We start from the raw sequence: 12,202 nt of genomic DNA, 5'->3' as shown, positions 1-12,202 counted from the left end.
TTTTTTTTTTTTTTTTTTTTTTTTTTTTTTTTTTTTTTTTTTTTTTTAATTCTCTGTACCTGCCTTGAAGTAAATGGAAATGTCAGGTTACCTAGAAAGTAAGATGAACGTTGGATCCAGCACATGAAAAAGACATTACACCTCTAATATGCATTATGGACTCATCAGCTAAAGCAACCGGTCAGTACTGCCAGTAACAATACTATCATAAACTCATTGATTTAAATATTTGTCACACTAACTTATTTAGCCTTCAAGACACATAAGGAAAGCATCAAAAGGTGCTACTCTCTCTCTCTTCTTTCTCTTAAAAGAAAAAAATTAAAGAAAAAGAAGTTTTTAAAGAAAGGAAAAGCTAAGAACGAGAGAGTGAAAAAGTCAAATATTATTTTCCCTGTTTATATAGCACACACAATTTCTGGCAATTGTGCATCCTGTTCCAATTCTCCATCAATGCTACCTGTCTTTGCAGATGTCGAGTTAGGTTAACACATGCACTGGATCTTCAAATCTTCCTGTAGCTCAGAAAGTACAATAGCAGAGCCATTCCCTTCACCAGTACTCAGTCATCAGTAAAATATCCATACTTTCAAGTATGACCAGCTTGCGGACTGTAATTTTACGTGTGCACAGGTACTACACAATTTCAGCTTGTCATGTTCAACGCTTCTAAGGGACTTAAGCAGTACAAGACCCCACATCACCTGTTTGCTGTCAGTACAGTAATATATCTTTATCAGACATCAGAGTGCTGGAGCATTTAAGAGACTTACTCAAAACCCATAGTTAAAGCAGTAACTTTACCTTACTGATACCTTGAATGATACCTTATCATTCAAGAAAGACATGGCTGAAATCAGTCATACCCTTACCATAACATCTAAGAGTCATTCAGAAACACAACTGCCAAGGACTGTGGATCCACGCTGGCAAAGATCATTCAGGTAAGCAAGAACCCTTTCACTGCAACTCAGGTAATGCTGAAGAGGATCAAGCTAGATACCTGTATTAGTACTCAAACACACTGCTTTGAATTGCACAAATTACTTTTGACCTATCAAGTTGTATATTAGCAGAAATAAATGGTTTTCCACAGAACAGAAGAGCAAGAGAGCATCACCAACTTGCTGACTCGGACTGATGCTCTGGAAGCAATACACTTCCACCAGTGCTTTACCACACCTCCAGGTACACAACACGCTGCCTCATTCAGTTCCCTCAGCTCTTCTGTATAGAGCTAACAGTAACACAGAGACATGCTGTAACACACCTGTCTAAAGCATACCATGAGAAAAGACAAGCCAAATATTTCCAATCACTTAATAATATATATCTACTATTAATGTGACAACAAAACATCCTGGAAAAGAAAGATGGTGCCTTGATCCACAGCCCACTACATGTTTTCCTCTTTTACAATATATAGCTCTTCATTAGGTATTTGTTTGTACAGAGCTTAAATAAACACTTTGTTTAAACAGACCCTTCACTCTAGAAGGATGGTTTATAGCTCTCAGTTTAAACAATTACAGTAGTGCATACTTGACCAATGGATTGCCTTAGCGATTCACAGACTTGCAGAGGAAACATTATAGAAGCTAAAAATTCCAGTGTTTAAACTAAACAACCGTAGACTGAGCAGTACGCATCAGCATCCAGTTTTGCTTTGTAACAATTATCCCAATTAATCTGGTAGTACTTTTCCTTTAGATGTTTCAAGAGTAGTGCTCATTCCATCTCTTTTTTTAATGCTAGGATCATTTAATTCAAGACAGAAACACATTTACCTGGGCTGAATATAGATGAATGTATTAATAAGACTGCCACAAAAGCCCTGTTTTCATATACATACAATATATTCATTAACCCAATCATCATACATACACATGCTACCTATAAAGTAAAGCAAACTCACTTAATTAGAAAACTAATCAACAAAAACACAACATGTATTTCTGAATTATACACTTTCCCTTCTCAACCTGTTAATAAATTGTCGTCTTCATCATTTTTACATAGGATCCAGATTTTCAGTATTGGTTGGTTATGTAAATAATTTAGAATAGCACCATAATTTGTTTTTATCTCAAAGGAGACCAAATACATATATATGCAGTGTATATGTTACATCCTCACTAAGATAAACCAAAAGCCGATAGCCCCCCTTCAGAAAAATAACCTGTCTTTAAAAAGAAGATAGAAATATAATTTTGATGATTTCACTATACAGACTGGCACCATATGTTTCATTTGTTTTTTTTGTTGTTGTTGTTTTCCCCCCCCCCCAAGCCCATTTTTGTTTTTCTTCCCTCTTGAAGGACTAGAGCAAGCTCTATTATGCATGAATTCTGAAAGCACGAGTCAGCCAAAAGTCACAAATCTCTCAGAACAGACACATCCATCTGTCATTTCACAGCAGGAGAACAATAGCAGCTTCAATATAGACACAACAGCTCACACAGTCCTCATACAGCCAGACAGAAAATCTGCCTTAGCTGATTGCTAGCTGCCTTTTAAACTCCAGACAGATGTTCCTGTGTAACACCAGGATCAATTTCTCCTCTCTTGTTTCTGTGTTTCCAAATTCCTCATTTGTTCATAGCAACCAAAACACAGTCAGTTTACTGCATGCAATCGTTACAGAGCATTGGGAAAACCAGATTTCAGAAGCAAAAGAACTCAAAGCACAAAAGTACAGAGTACACTGTTCTTTAATCTCAGTATTTTCTACTGCTGGGGACAGCATGTCTATTTAAAAGTAGACAATCTGCAAAAGTTGGACAACGACTTTATTCTTATGAAAATTTTCTAGGTCTATGCTTGGCAGTCTCCAGTGATCTTCTCCATTTTTTTTAAGAGATGACATGCCACATTGCTTTTCCACTGTCCAAAATTCAACTTTTTTTTTTTTTTTTAATGGATATATAAGCAAAACAAAAGCTCTAGATAGAAAATGAATTATCTGTAAATACCCAATTTATTACTTAAATGATTAAGCAGGGTAATTGGTAAAGCATCAGTTGTAATTCATTTTGAAAAAAAGTACCAATTTACACTTCTAGAAATAATCTCACCAGGCCCATCCGCAGAACCTTCATTTCAGTAGTATATGTGGTCTCATTGAGTTTTGTTTACGCAAATTTGTGAAGTCGGCTCCTTCACAGTTCCCACACTTTTCAAAAGTAAATATATGGCTGCCTTTAAACAACAGGATAGTGACCATGTCACGTGCCCTGCTGTAAAGTTTTCCTCACTGAGAATAAGCCTCTAAAACAAGTCTGTCTGCCGGCATCTGAGGAGATGCTGTGAAAACGTATGCCTTGGAGTGACTTCAGAAGTCAATGGTTGGATTTAAAACTAAGCAAACCCAAAACTAAGCAAAAAAAAACCCTCAAACCTACAGGACGGAGGCAGACACATCACCATTTAACAAAACCTTACCTGCTTTTGTTCAAAACTGATACCATCTGCATTTCCTCTTTTCAAGGGCCACAAGGACTGAGAATGATGAGGTCCAGGAAAATAGAAAAAATAAGGAAGCTTTGGAAGCAGGAATAAAATGTTCTAAAGACGAATACAGAAAATAATGATATGTAAATTACTGATAAAAAACATACTTTGCATAATCATTGAATGCCTCTCAAATATCTCTAAAAACTTTCCAGGCACTGGCTGTAAAGTTTTCCTTACTGAAACCATCCCAGTTTTTGAAATTGTAAAGGAAGCTTGCTTTCTTTTGACATCCCACAAAGATGTCAAGTCCCACTTAACTAGCAAAGACTGTTAAACATGCATTAACTGTTCCTCCTTTAAAGTTTGCTGGATGGGGACAGTATATAGAACTTCATTAAGGATTATCTCAAAATCCCAAAACAGAGTATGGCAGAGCAGAGGTAAAAAAAAAAAAAAAAAAAAAAAAAAAAAAAAAAAGGCACAGAAAACTCTTTTACAGGGGGGTTTGTTTTAGTTTGGTTTTGGATGTCAGGAGTTGTTTGCTTTCTCTTCTGTGTAGAAGCCTAGAATAGCCTGAAGCCACAGATAGCACAGACTGAACAGAAGTAAGAGTGCAGCTGGAAAAGTCAAAAGGTAACAGCAAATCCAGTTCTTCACTGATAAACCACCAAAAGTTAAGCCTGCCACAAAGGAAAATAAAACTGAAAAGCCTGCTTGTCACTTGTCTCTGAATCTGTTGACGCAGTTGGTCACCTTTGTTGTGCTTCATGCCATTCTGGAAAGCTGTATCATGCTATAACGTACACTACATCATCCAGTAAAAGGTGATTTCCTAAATTGCAGATTATTTTAGCAAACTTTTAATTCATTCATCTTTCTGCAACGCAGGCTATGTCCTACCTAGAAACAAATGCAAACTCCAAGAGGACCATTTCACTGTTTAGACAGGTAACTAAAAAGAGTCTATGCAAGCTTATCCTATAAAGAAAACAAAGTTAGGGGTAAACATTACAGTTCTTTTTTCCTTACGTAAACATCCACAGATCCATTTGAATGGGACTCATGCCTCCAGGAAGCAGAGGACAGAATTAGTCTTCAGTTGCGGACATACAACACGTGGCAAACCAACATCACCCTCCTTTGTTTTCTGTTCTCCAGTTTTCTGCCTCTCCTGTGCTTCTACAGAAATTAGATATAATATCTGCAGCACATTGGGGATCGAGACTGAAAAAGGAATGTGCACAATACTGAACTAGTGCTTGAATAAGGATCTAGTTGTCTGTCAAGTTGTACAACTGTTCTGGGCAGCAAGCTCCTAAGGACAATATTGATATTAAAATAAAGACAGAAGAGTTTTTGAGTTAATATAATAGAATGAATGGGTATGAGTTACAAGAAATGGTTTTATGATAAAGAAACATTTTTTCATATGAAAGTGCTCAAATTCAAATAAAATCTCCCAGTGGAGATGTACTAGATCTCTAGATACAGCAAGACATATGAATATAATGTTGGAAGAAATGAAGTCACAATCTATGAACAGCAGGGTTGGAATAAAATTTGTGCCTTAAGGAAACATTTAATGTTGGGATCCTTGCAAAGAAAACTTTTCTTGCATGTGCTAATATCATCAGTATTTCATCATACTTTTACCCAAAAGTCTCATAAAAAGTCATTATGTTTCTTGTGTTTAGCATGGTATTTAAGTGATGGACTTTACATAAACCAGTACATCCACTTTCTCACTTATTTCTGGAGCCTAGTCCAGCAACATACCACATCATCCAAACATTCATTTTAAATTCACGTGAACTCAAATAGAAGATTGCTATTCATCAGTAAGGAATTAGTGTTTCCTTGGGGGAAAAAAAAAAAAAAAAAAGGAGAGAGAGAAAAGTGAGAAAAGTGTTCTCCAGACAGAAATGTGTAGACAGTATTAGGGCTAGCCTGTAGTCCTGCCTTTTATTCCATTAGAGGAGACCAATGAAAAGATGAGTTAAGTGTATATATATGTTAAAAAAACAAAACAAAACAAACAAACAAAAACTTATTCAAGTACAGCCTTAAAGAAAAACAAGACAGCAAAAGAAAAATAAATAAATAAAAAAATAAATAACACTTCCCACTGTAACCCATTGCACATAGTATTTATAGTTTCCAGATGCATAGAGATAGGTCACAAACCTACCAGCGGGGCTTACAGTGCACTACGTACCCTGCCACTCTGACAGCTGGCACTGTCACACAGGACCTGGTCCATTGTCCTTTGCAGGGAGCGTGGCCAGCTGGCAAAGAGACTGGAAGATCTGGTTCACCTCGTACAGGGGAATCACTCTGCAGTTTTCATTGCAAGTACCAACATACTCACCAGTGCACACCTGCTGTACACGAACCACTCTCTTCCTGAGTGTAAATGGAGGGGACCTTCCAAATGCCTATACCCTGAAACAAATCAGGAAGACCCCTCCTAGCATACGTTCTGCTCTGCCACCAATAGATGCAGACGTGTACAATCCCTGCAGCAGATGAGGATGTGGAAGAGAGACATCTGTAATCACTGGATCAGTAACTCAGCCATCAAGAATGTCTCTGCAAGACACCAAATAGTTTGATAGGTCTCAGGAGGAGCTTTGTTTCTGTGGTATCACTTACTCCTTGCTGCGGACAGCAGTGTCTTCTGTCAATGTTTTTCTAAGGCATAACCTTGTACCTGGAAAGACTCATCTCCATACAGCCAGTGCCATGTCTCCGAACTCCAGAGTACTACACACAGCGGCCACAGCACCACAGCTCTCCTTTTTGCACTAAGCACTACTTAAGATTTAAAAAACAGAACACAGTATTTTCCTCTTTCCAAAACTAACATTACTGCTACTGTAATCCTGGAAAAAGAGATACCCGGGGGAGAATCAAACGGTAACAGCAGAAGTTGTGAAAACAAAATGGCTTCCTTCCATCTGCGAAGAATAACCGCTGGGGACGGTGAAGGGGGAATGCTTTGAAGAGGAATCTCCACATTAAGAGTTTATTTATTTGGAAGTGTCAGACAGACAGCGTCCTGCTGTGCTTGTCCCCAATTATCTGGAAGTAGAAGTGAGATGGGGAGCAGATTGCAAAGCTTTGATCTGAAGCGGAACAAGGATGGTTTCATGACTTCAGTCATGTCGTGGCTGTTAGAGGCAGCCAAGACTGAGATCTGTTCCTAAAGCCTCTCATACATCTTACAGTCTTCTCTGTCCACTGACCTCCTTTGATCAAAATGATGAGTAGCCCCTTCTGTACCCAAAAGGAAAAGCATCTGGTAGAAGAAAGAGGGCTGGTTTGAAGACTTGCAAATAACCCCAAGATTGCAGCTTCAGGAGCAGTTGAGCCAGTTAGGAGGCTTCTTGCCATCCAAAAGGAAACAAGATGCCTTCCTCCCCTCTGTCGCTCCTTACCCCCACTTTCTCCTCTTCCCTTGCATCTGGCTGCTTAGTTCAACCTCTTCCCCTCCCTTACACCAGCATTTGACAGACCCTCTCAGTAGGACACTACACTTAAAAGCTTGGATAGCTTTCTTCCGAGTTAGGGAGAAGGGAAGAAAAGCACTGGTCAGCAGCAGAGGCAGGAACTTCACCCTGTGAGCAGTCATTATCCCTCACTCAGGTTTCAGGGATGAAACCTGATGGGCAGCTCACAAGAGCTGTACCATCTAAAAAGGCTGCTTCATCTACAGGATTTTAAAACACCTCTAATTTGTCTCATCTGCAGTTTTTCTTCTTATATCTTTTGACAGAAGTCACGCCCATGCATTGATTTCTGCTGATGACTCCAGACATCTCTGTTTTCTATTAAAACTGCAGTAGTGAAAAAATACATGGTCTCGGTAATTGTTCACGCTAAGGCTTTCTTCAGTTACAGCAGAACATAAACAGAAACTCCTTCAGATTTAGGAGACCTGCCTAAAAATCTTATGTGCTTGCTTGTTTGTTTTAACTGACTGAAGAGCACAACAGCTCAATGTAAACAAAACCCTCCACTCCTTACTGAGTAACACAAGAACAGTTAAGTTCATAGCACAGCATTTCATTAAAACAAAACATCTGCAAACTAAAGTGTTAACGACTAAAACGTTCCATAAGGAAACTATGTGACCTAAATACTTTGCCATAGATGTGTTCACAGTATATTGTTTAGTAACCAGCAGATGGATGTATTACAAATATGTGCATAAAATTATCCCATTTCTGGGACAAATGAATGTTTCACAGTTTTTATTGGAAAACATGATGCTTCCACAGATTATCGTGCTTACAGGCTGCTGCTTTTCTCAAATGAAAAAACGTAGATAAGTTTAAAGAGTATGATAATAACAGCTAATGATTTACTACCTGATTTTTTTTTTTTTTTTTTAAGAATTCTTATGATTACAAAACCAAACCAAACCAAAACATAAACCTACATCTTTCATGTCCACTATGCAAGCACACAGGATCTCCTAAAATACCACATGTATTTTAAACTGTAGTTCAGAAAAGGCTTAATGAAGGGACAGGAATTTCATTAGCCTAAACTTATCTACCAGGTAACTAACTAATTTCCCTGATTATATCTGAACACATATCTGATCACTTGAAATATGCCCCAAGTGATAAAACACTTCTGTTATGTAATTTTTAAATCAGAAAGGAAAACAGTTATAGAATCTTCCCATTTACCACTGTTCTGAACATCACCAGATGCTTTTCAGTGGTCAAATGACCCCCCAAAATTATTTCCCTCATACCATCTGAATAAACCTACTTAAAGGAGAGTACCAAAACAATGTTTTGGGTAAATGTGATGCCCAAGCTTCAGAACTTCAATACCCTCTGAAACTAAATTATCTCCTGATAAGAAACATCAGCAGCTGGCCATTATGTAAAACAGACCTTTATCCTTCTAGAGTGATAACAAAGTAAATGGTGACATTGGAAGAACCTCCTGTCCCAATCGAGATAAAGAAATCTTTCTTCAGATAAGACTTCATTTGCACCCTTCTTCAAAAGCAAGAGAATTGGCAAGCACTTCTCTTAAGAGGGTGGAGATTTTACCAACAATCACCAAAAAAAGAAAACCATCCACCCCTTTATAAAGGATTTCCAAGCTTTCAAGCAAAGCACCTAGTTATCAAAAATTTACCACAAGTAGTTAATACAAATACAGTAGTTCTTGTTGCAGATGAGATAATGACACAAAGATTCCAGTAATTCTGGAGGCAACAGAAATGCATGAAGTCATACTGCATAGAAAAACAGGCATATAACAAAAATAGCAAAAGTAGGCTAACAGCATTCAGTCTAACACCACACGCCACAAGAGAACCACTGGCCACAACACAACAATAAGCAACCCAGAAACACTTTTTATTGATCATTTCAAAAACATGCTGCCCAAAACATGCCTGCATTGAATACCATTGGAAATAGAAGGATGTTTTAGTTCCCATGGTCACAAGACATTCTTCACTTATGTTCCTTTGAGATGATCAGCAACCCAAATAAAAGGAAAAAAGAAAAAATCAAGAAAAGGCCATCCTCTGTGCCTTTAGCAGTCCCGCTGCTTTGTTCCTTCCCAACCACAGCAAAACTTACCTTCCTAGAAAGATGTGTTTTTGTTCTTTTTGTTTTTGTTCTTTTGTTTTAAATACATACAACCTGCTCTCTTCTTACAGAAGAAAAACCTGCTCCTTTTCCTGTTTGGATACCATACAAAACTAGTCCTTTTCTTTCTAGCTCTATTCTGCATGTCAATCTCATACTGCAGGTGTTGCAGAGCAAATTTGTCAGGTTTCATGGTTTTAGTTAAGCCTCATTTGGCTACTATGCTACTTACACACTAAGTACAGTGAGGCTCAGTTCTCAGTTTATGCAGGATAAATTCAAACAGCTTCAAAGACAGTCCAGATTTTAAATCCATCTGCAATATATATGTATTTCTGTGTCAGTGCATCTGTCATCTGCGTCTCTAACAAGCAAAACTCAATAATCCTTTCTCTGGCAACAATGTGAGATCAAATTAGATTCCACTGTATTTCGGAAAATGTTCTCTTCAAACCAAGAATTCAGTCAATAAGTATAAGCCGCTTACAGCAAGTGTAACTGCTAAAATGATCAAGTTCTGACAACCCCCAAACACACACACACACACACACACACTAGGGGGAAAGATAAAATCTATTGCTTCTTAATTGGCAAAATATTTAACCAGTCTGAACAATCACTTGAAGAGATGTTAACCCCTTGGTTCAATGTGTTTAAACATTAACTCTTTCAGTCTGCAGAAAGAATAAGCCAGTTAGCCTTAAAAAACTATTTGCAGCCTATTTCCTTTGATGTGGAAATACATAGGATAGCCACTAGCAAATGGAAACATTTACATATGAAGTAACTTTCTTAAGGCTCACTTTAATTATCAACTAGGAACCACGTGGTCTGAACACTATTTTTCATTCTTTATGATCCAAGAAACTAATTTAAACTGATTTTCTTAAGTAAAGGCTTTACAATCCTAAGGAACAACATCAAAAAATCCCTGAAAAATTTACCTGGTGAAATATTTTAACTCAATTGCTGGATAAATCTTGATTTCTTGAGTAGCAGAGATCACTCTTTTAGATTTTTTCAGAAGAGAATAGCCAATTTTAGAGAACAAAACCAACTTTTAAAAATGTATTTTTGACTATCTCTTTGGAAAAAAATAACTGACATATATTAGCACAGTTCCAAGTTAACAGTCTTAAGTGAGTACCCAAAGAAGAAGACATGTTGCAGAAGAGACGAACTTTACCTCTAATCCTAGCATGTTTAAGAAAAACAAGATCACTTCCCTTTTAACTATGATAAAAACCAGTCAGAGATAGCAAGCAGTACATCTTCCACTGTACCGCTCATTGTACACTCCTTTTACTGGAGCCAGTGGTTTTCAGCTCCTTGAAAATAATCAGGCCTTGAATACTCAAAAATGTATCACAGCAATAAACAAAGGATACATCACATACTTCCAAAACATATTAGCAAATACAGCATTTTTTTTTCCTGGTGCTATTTTAAGTGAACTTACCAGCCACAGCTGGCAATTAGGTATGTCAAATTAACATCATGTTGCTTACGCTGGCACTTAAAATTAGTATTCGGAGAGAGTGATCTTCTGAATCACAAATCAAACAAGACAACACTGCAGCAGCCTACCTGACTGCACCACAGGCTCCAACAGCTCAGCAGTCAGCTCTTTGCTGGGCTTCAGTTTCTTTCAGCAGTTCCTGGCATATGCAGAATGGCACCAGAAGCCCAACACCCGCCTTCCTCAACACTAGCGGATAAATCCATAACTGTTTAAATCATGGGATGGACATGGTACTTAGCACTTCCTAGACTCTTTCAGCATCTTATATACATTAACATAAATTAAATACATATTTAATATATTAAGAAAATGTATATATATACACACACGTATATCAAATATGCCTAAATACAGTCATGATCATAGGGACCAGATACTTTAACTCCCCACTCCCAACTGCAGACACAGACTAAAAAAATGCACAGATTCAGGCTCCTTTGACCCTTTTCTCCCCTCCTTGTCCTCCTGACTCTGTTACTCTTAGAATGAGTGGTTCATCTTCAATACGAGGGGCAGATCTTCCACATCTTCTCCCTTGGCAAGCTAGCAGTGGTGCCTGGACATGGGTTCCCCAGCCCATAGCAGGACATGAGGTTGCCCATTTTCCATGCAAGCTCCCCATCTAGCAGCCATATGTAGGTGAAGGTGGCACCACTTCAAATGGATATGCTGTGGGATTGCAGGGCAGGGAAGACCTGTGCGGCCTCAAGAGAGGATCCAGCCTTGGTAGAGATGTCCACCACCCCTGAGCCAGGTGTCTCTGCTTCAGCAGAAGGCAATACATGAGCACCACCTTCCATGCGCTAACTCTGCCAGCCCCACCCTTCCCTTTGACACCTCCAGTTCTCTCATACTGACTACAAACGTTGCAGGCACCAAGCTCAGGTGACATGAATCCAGTGCCTGATTTTTCACCTATACATGCCTTTTGTACATGGAATTGCTTTGAAATTGCACCCAGCACTTCAATGACTAACTGTACTGTTATATCAATTTCTGGCAGAATTCTAAACCAAGCCATTCTGAAAACAAATTTATGGAAGAAAAATGAGCCAAGTGAGAGAAAGATTCAGTTTCCTTTTACATATGACTCATTTTAATTATCATCCTGCAGGCAGATCAGTTAATTGCAGGAAACAACTGATTATTCCCTCCTTTTTTTATTAGGTAAAAGTCTTTACATACTCAGACTGAAAATCTTAGCATGAACCAGACCTTATCTGACATTTCTAGCATTTTGACTTCATTTTGCACTCTGACTCTGTTTTTAATCTATTGTTTTTTGCAAAATAATGGTAAGTCTACAGTGCTCAGACATACCTTTCATTTGCTTTTTTTTTTTAAACATCTGAAATCAGTTACATCAGCTAATAAAGCATTGTACTATTTTTTGTAAGCTAAGAATCCAGATGTGTCCCTAGTTTTAAATCAATATATTATAAAGGTTTATTTCACAGCATAATTCAGTACACAGGATTTTCTTCAAGGCACTACATCTGATCAAGGTTTGTTTTTATTTTTCTGTACCATAGGGGATCTCAAGTAAAGCTAATTTGTCAGGGAAGCACAAAAAACAATTTTAATTGCTTCTCCCCCGCCCGCCCCC

At 38.0% G+C, this 12,202-nt stretch overlaps 1 protein-coding gene across 1 annotated transcript in view; it reads right to left on the bottom strand.

Moving 5' to 3' along the window:
* Positions 1-12,202, bottom strand: part of LHFPL2 (LHFPL tetraspan subfamily member 2) — a 132,733-nt gene that overhangs the window by 86,781 nt on the left and 33,750 nt on the right. The gene's annotated exons all lie outside the window — the stretch shown is intronic.

Source organism: Oxyura jamaicensis, chromosome Z (genome assembly GCF_011077185.1).
Source record: "Oxyura jamaicensis isolate SHBP4307 breed ruddy duck chromosome Z, BPBGC_Ojam_1.0, whole genome shotgun sequence".
Taxonomy (NCBI): domain Eukaryota; kingdom Metazoa; phylum Chordata; class Aves; order Anseriformes; family Anatidae; genus Oxyura; species Oxyura jamaicensis.
Note: the sequence above shows the minus strand (reverse complement) of the source record. Positions and strands in the feature narration are given on the sequence as shown.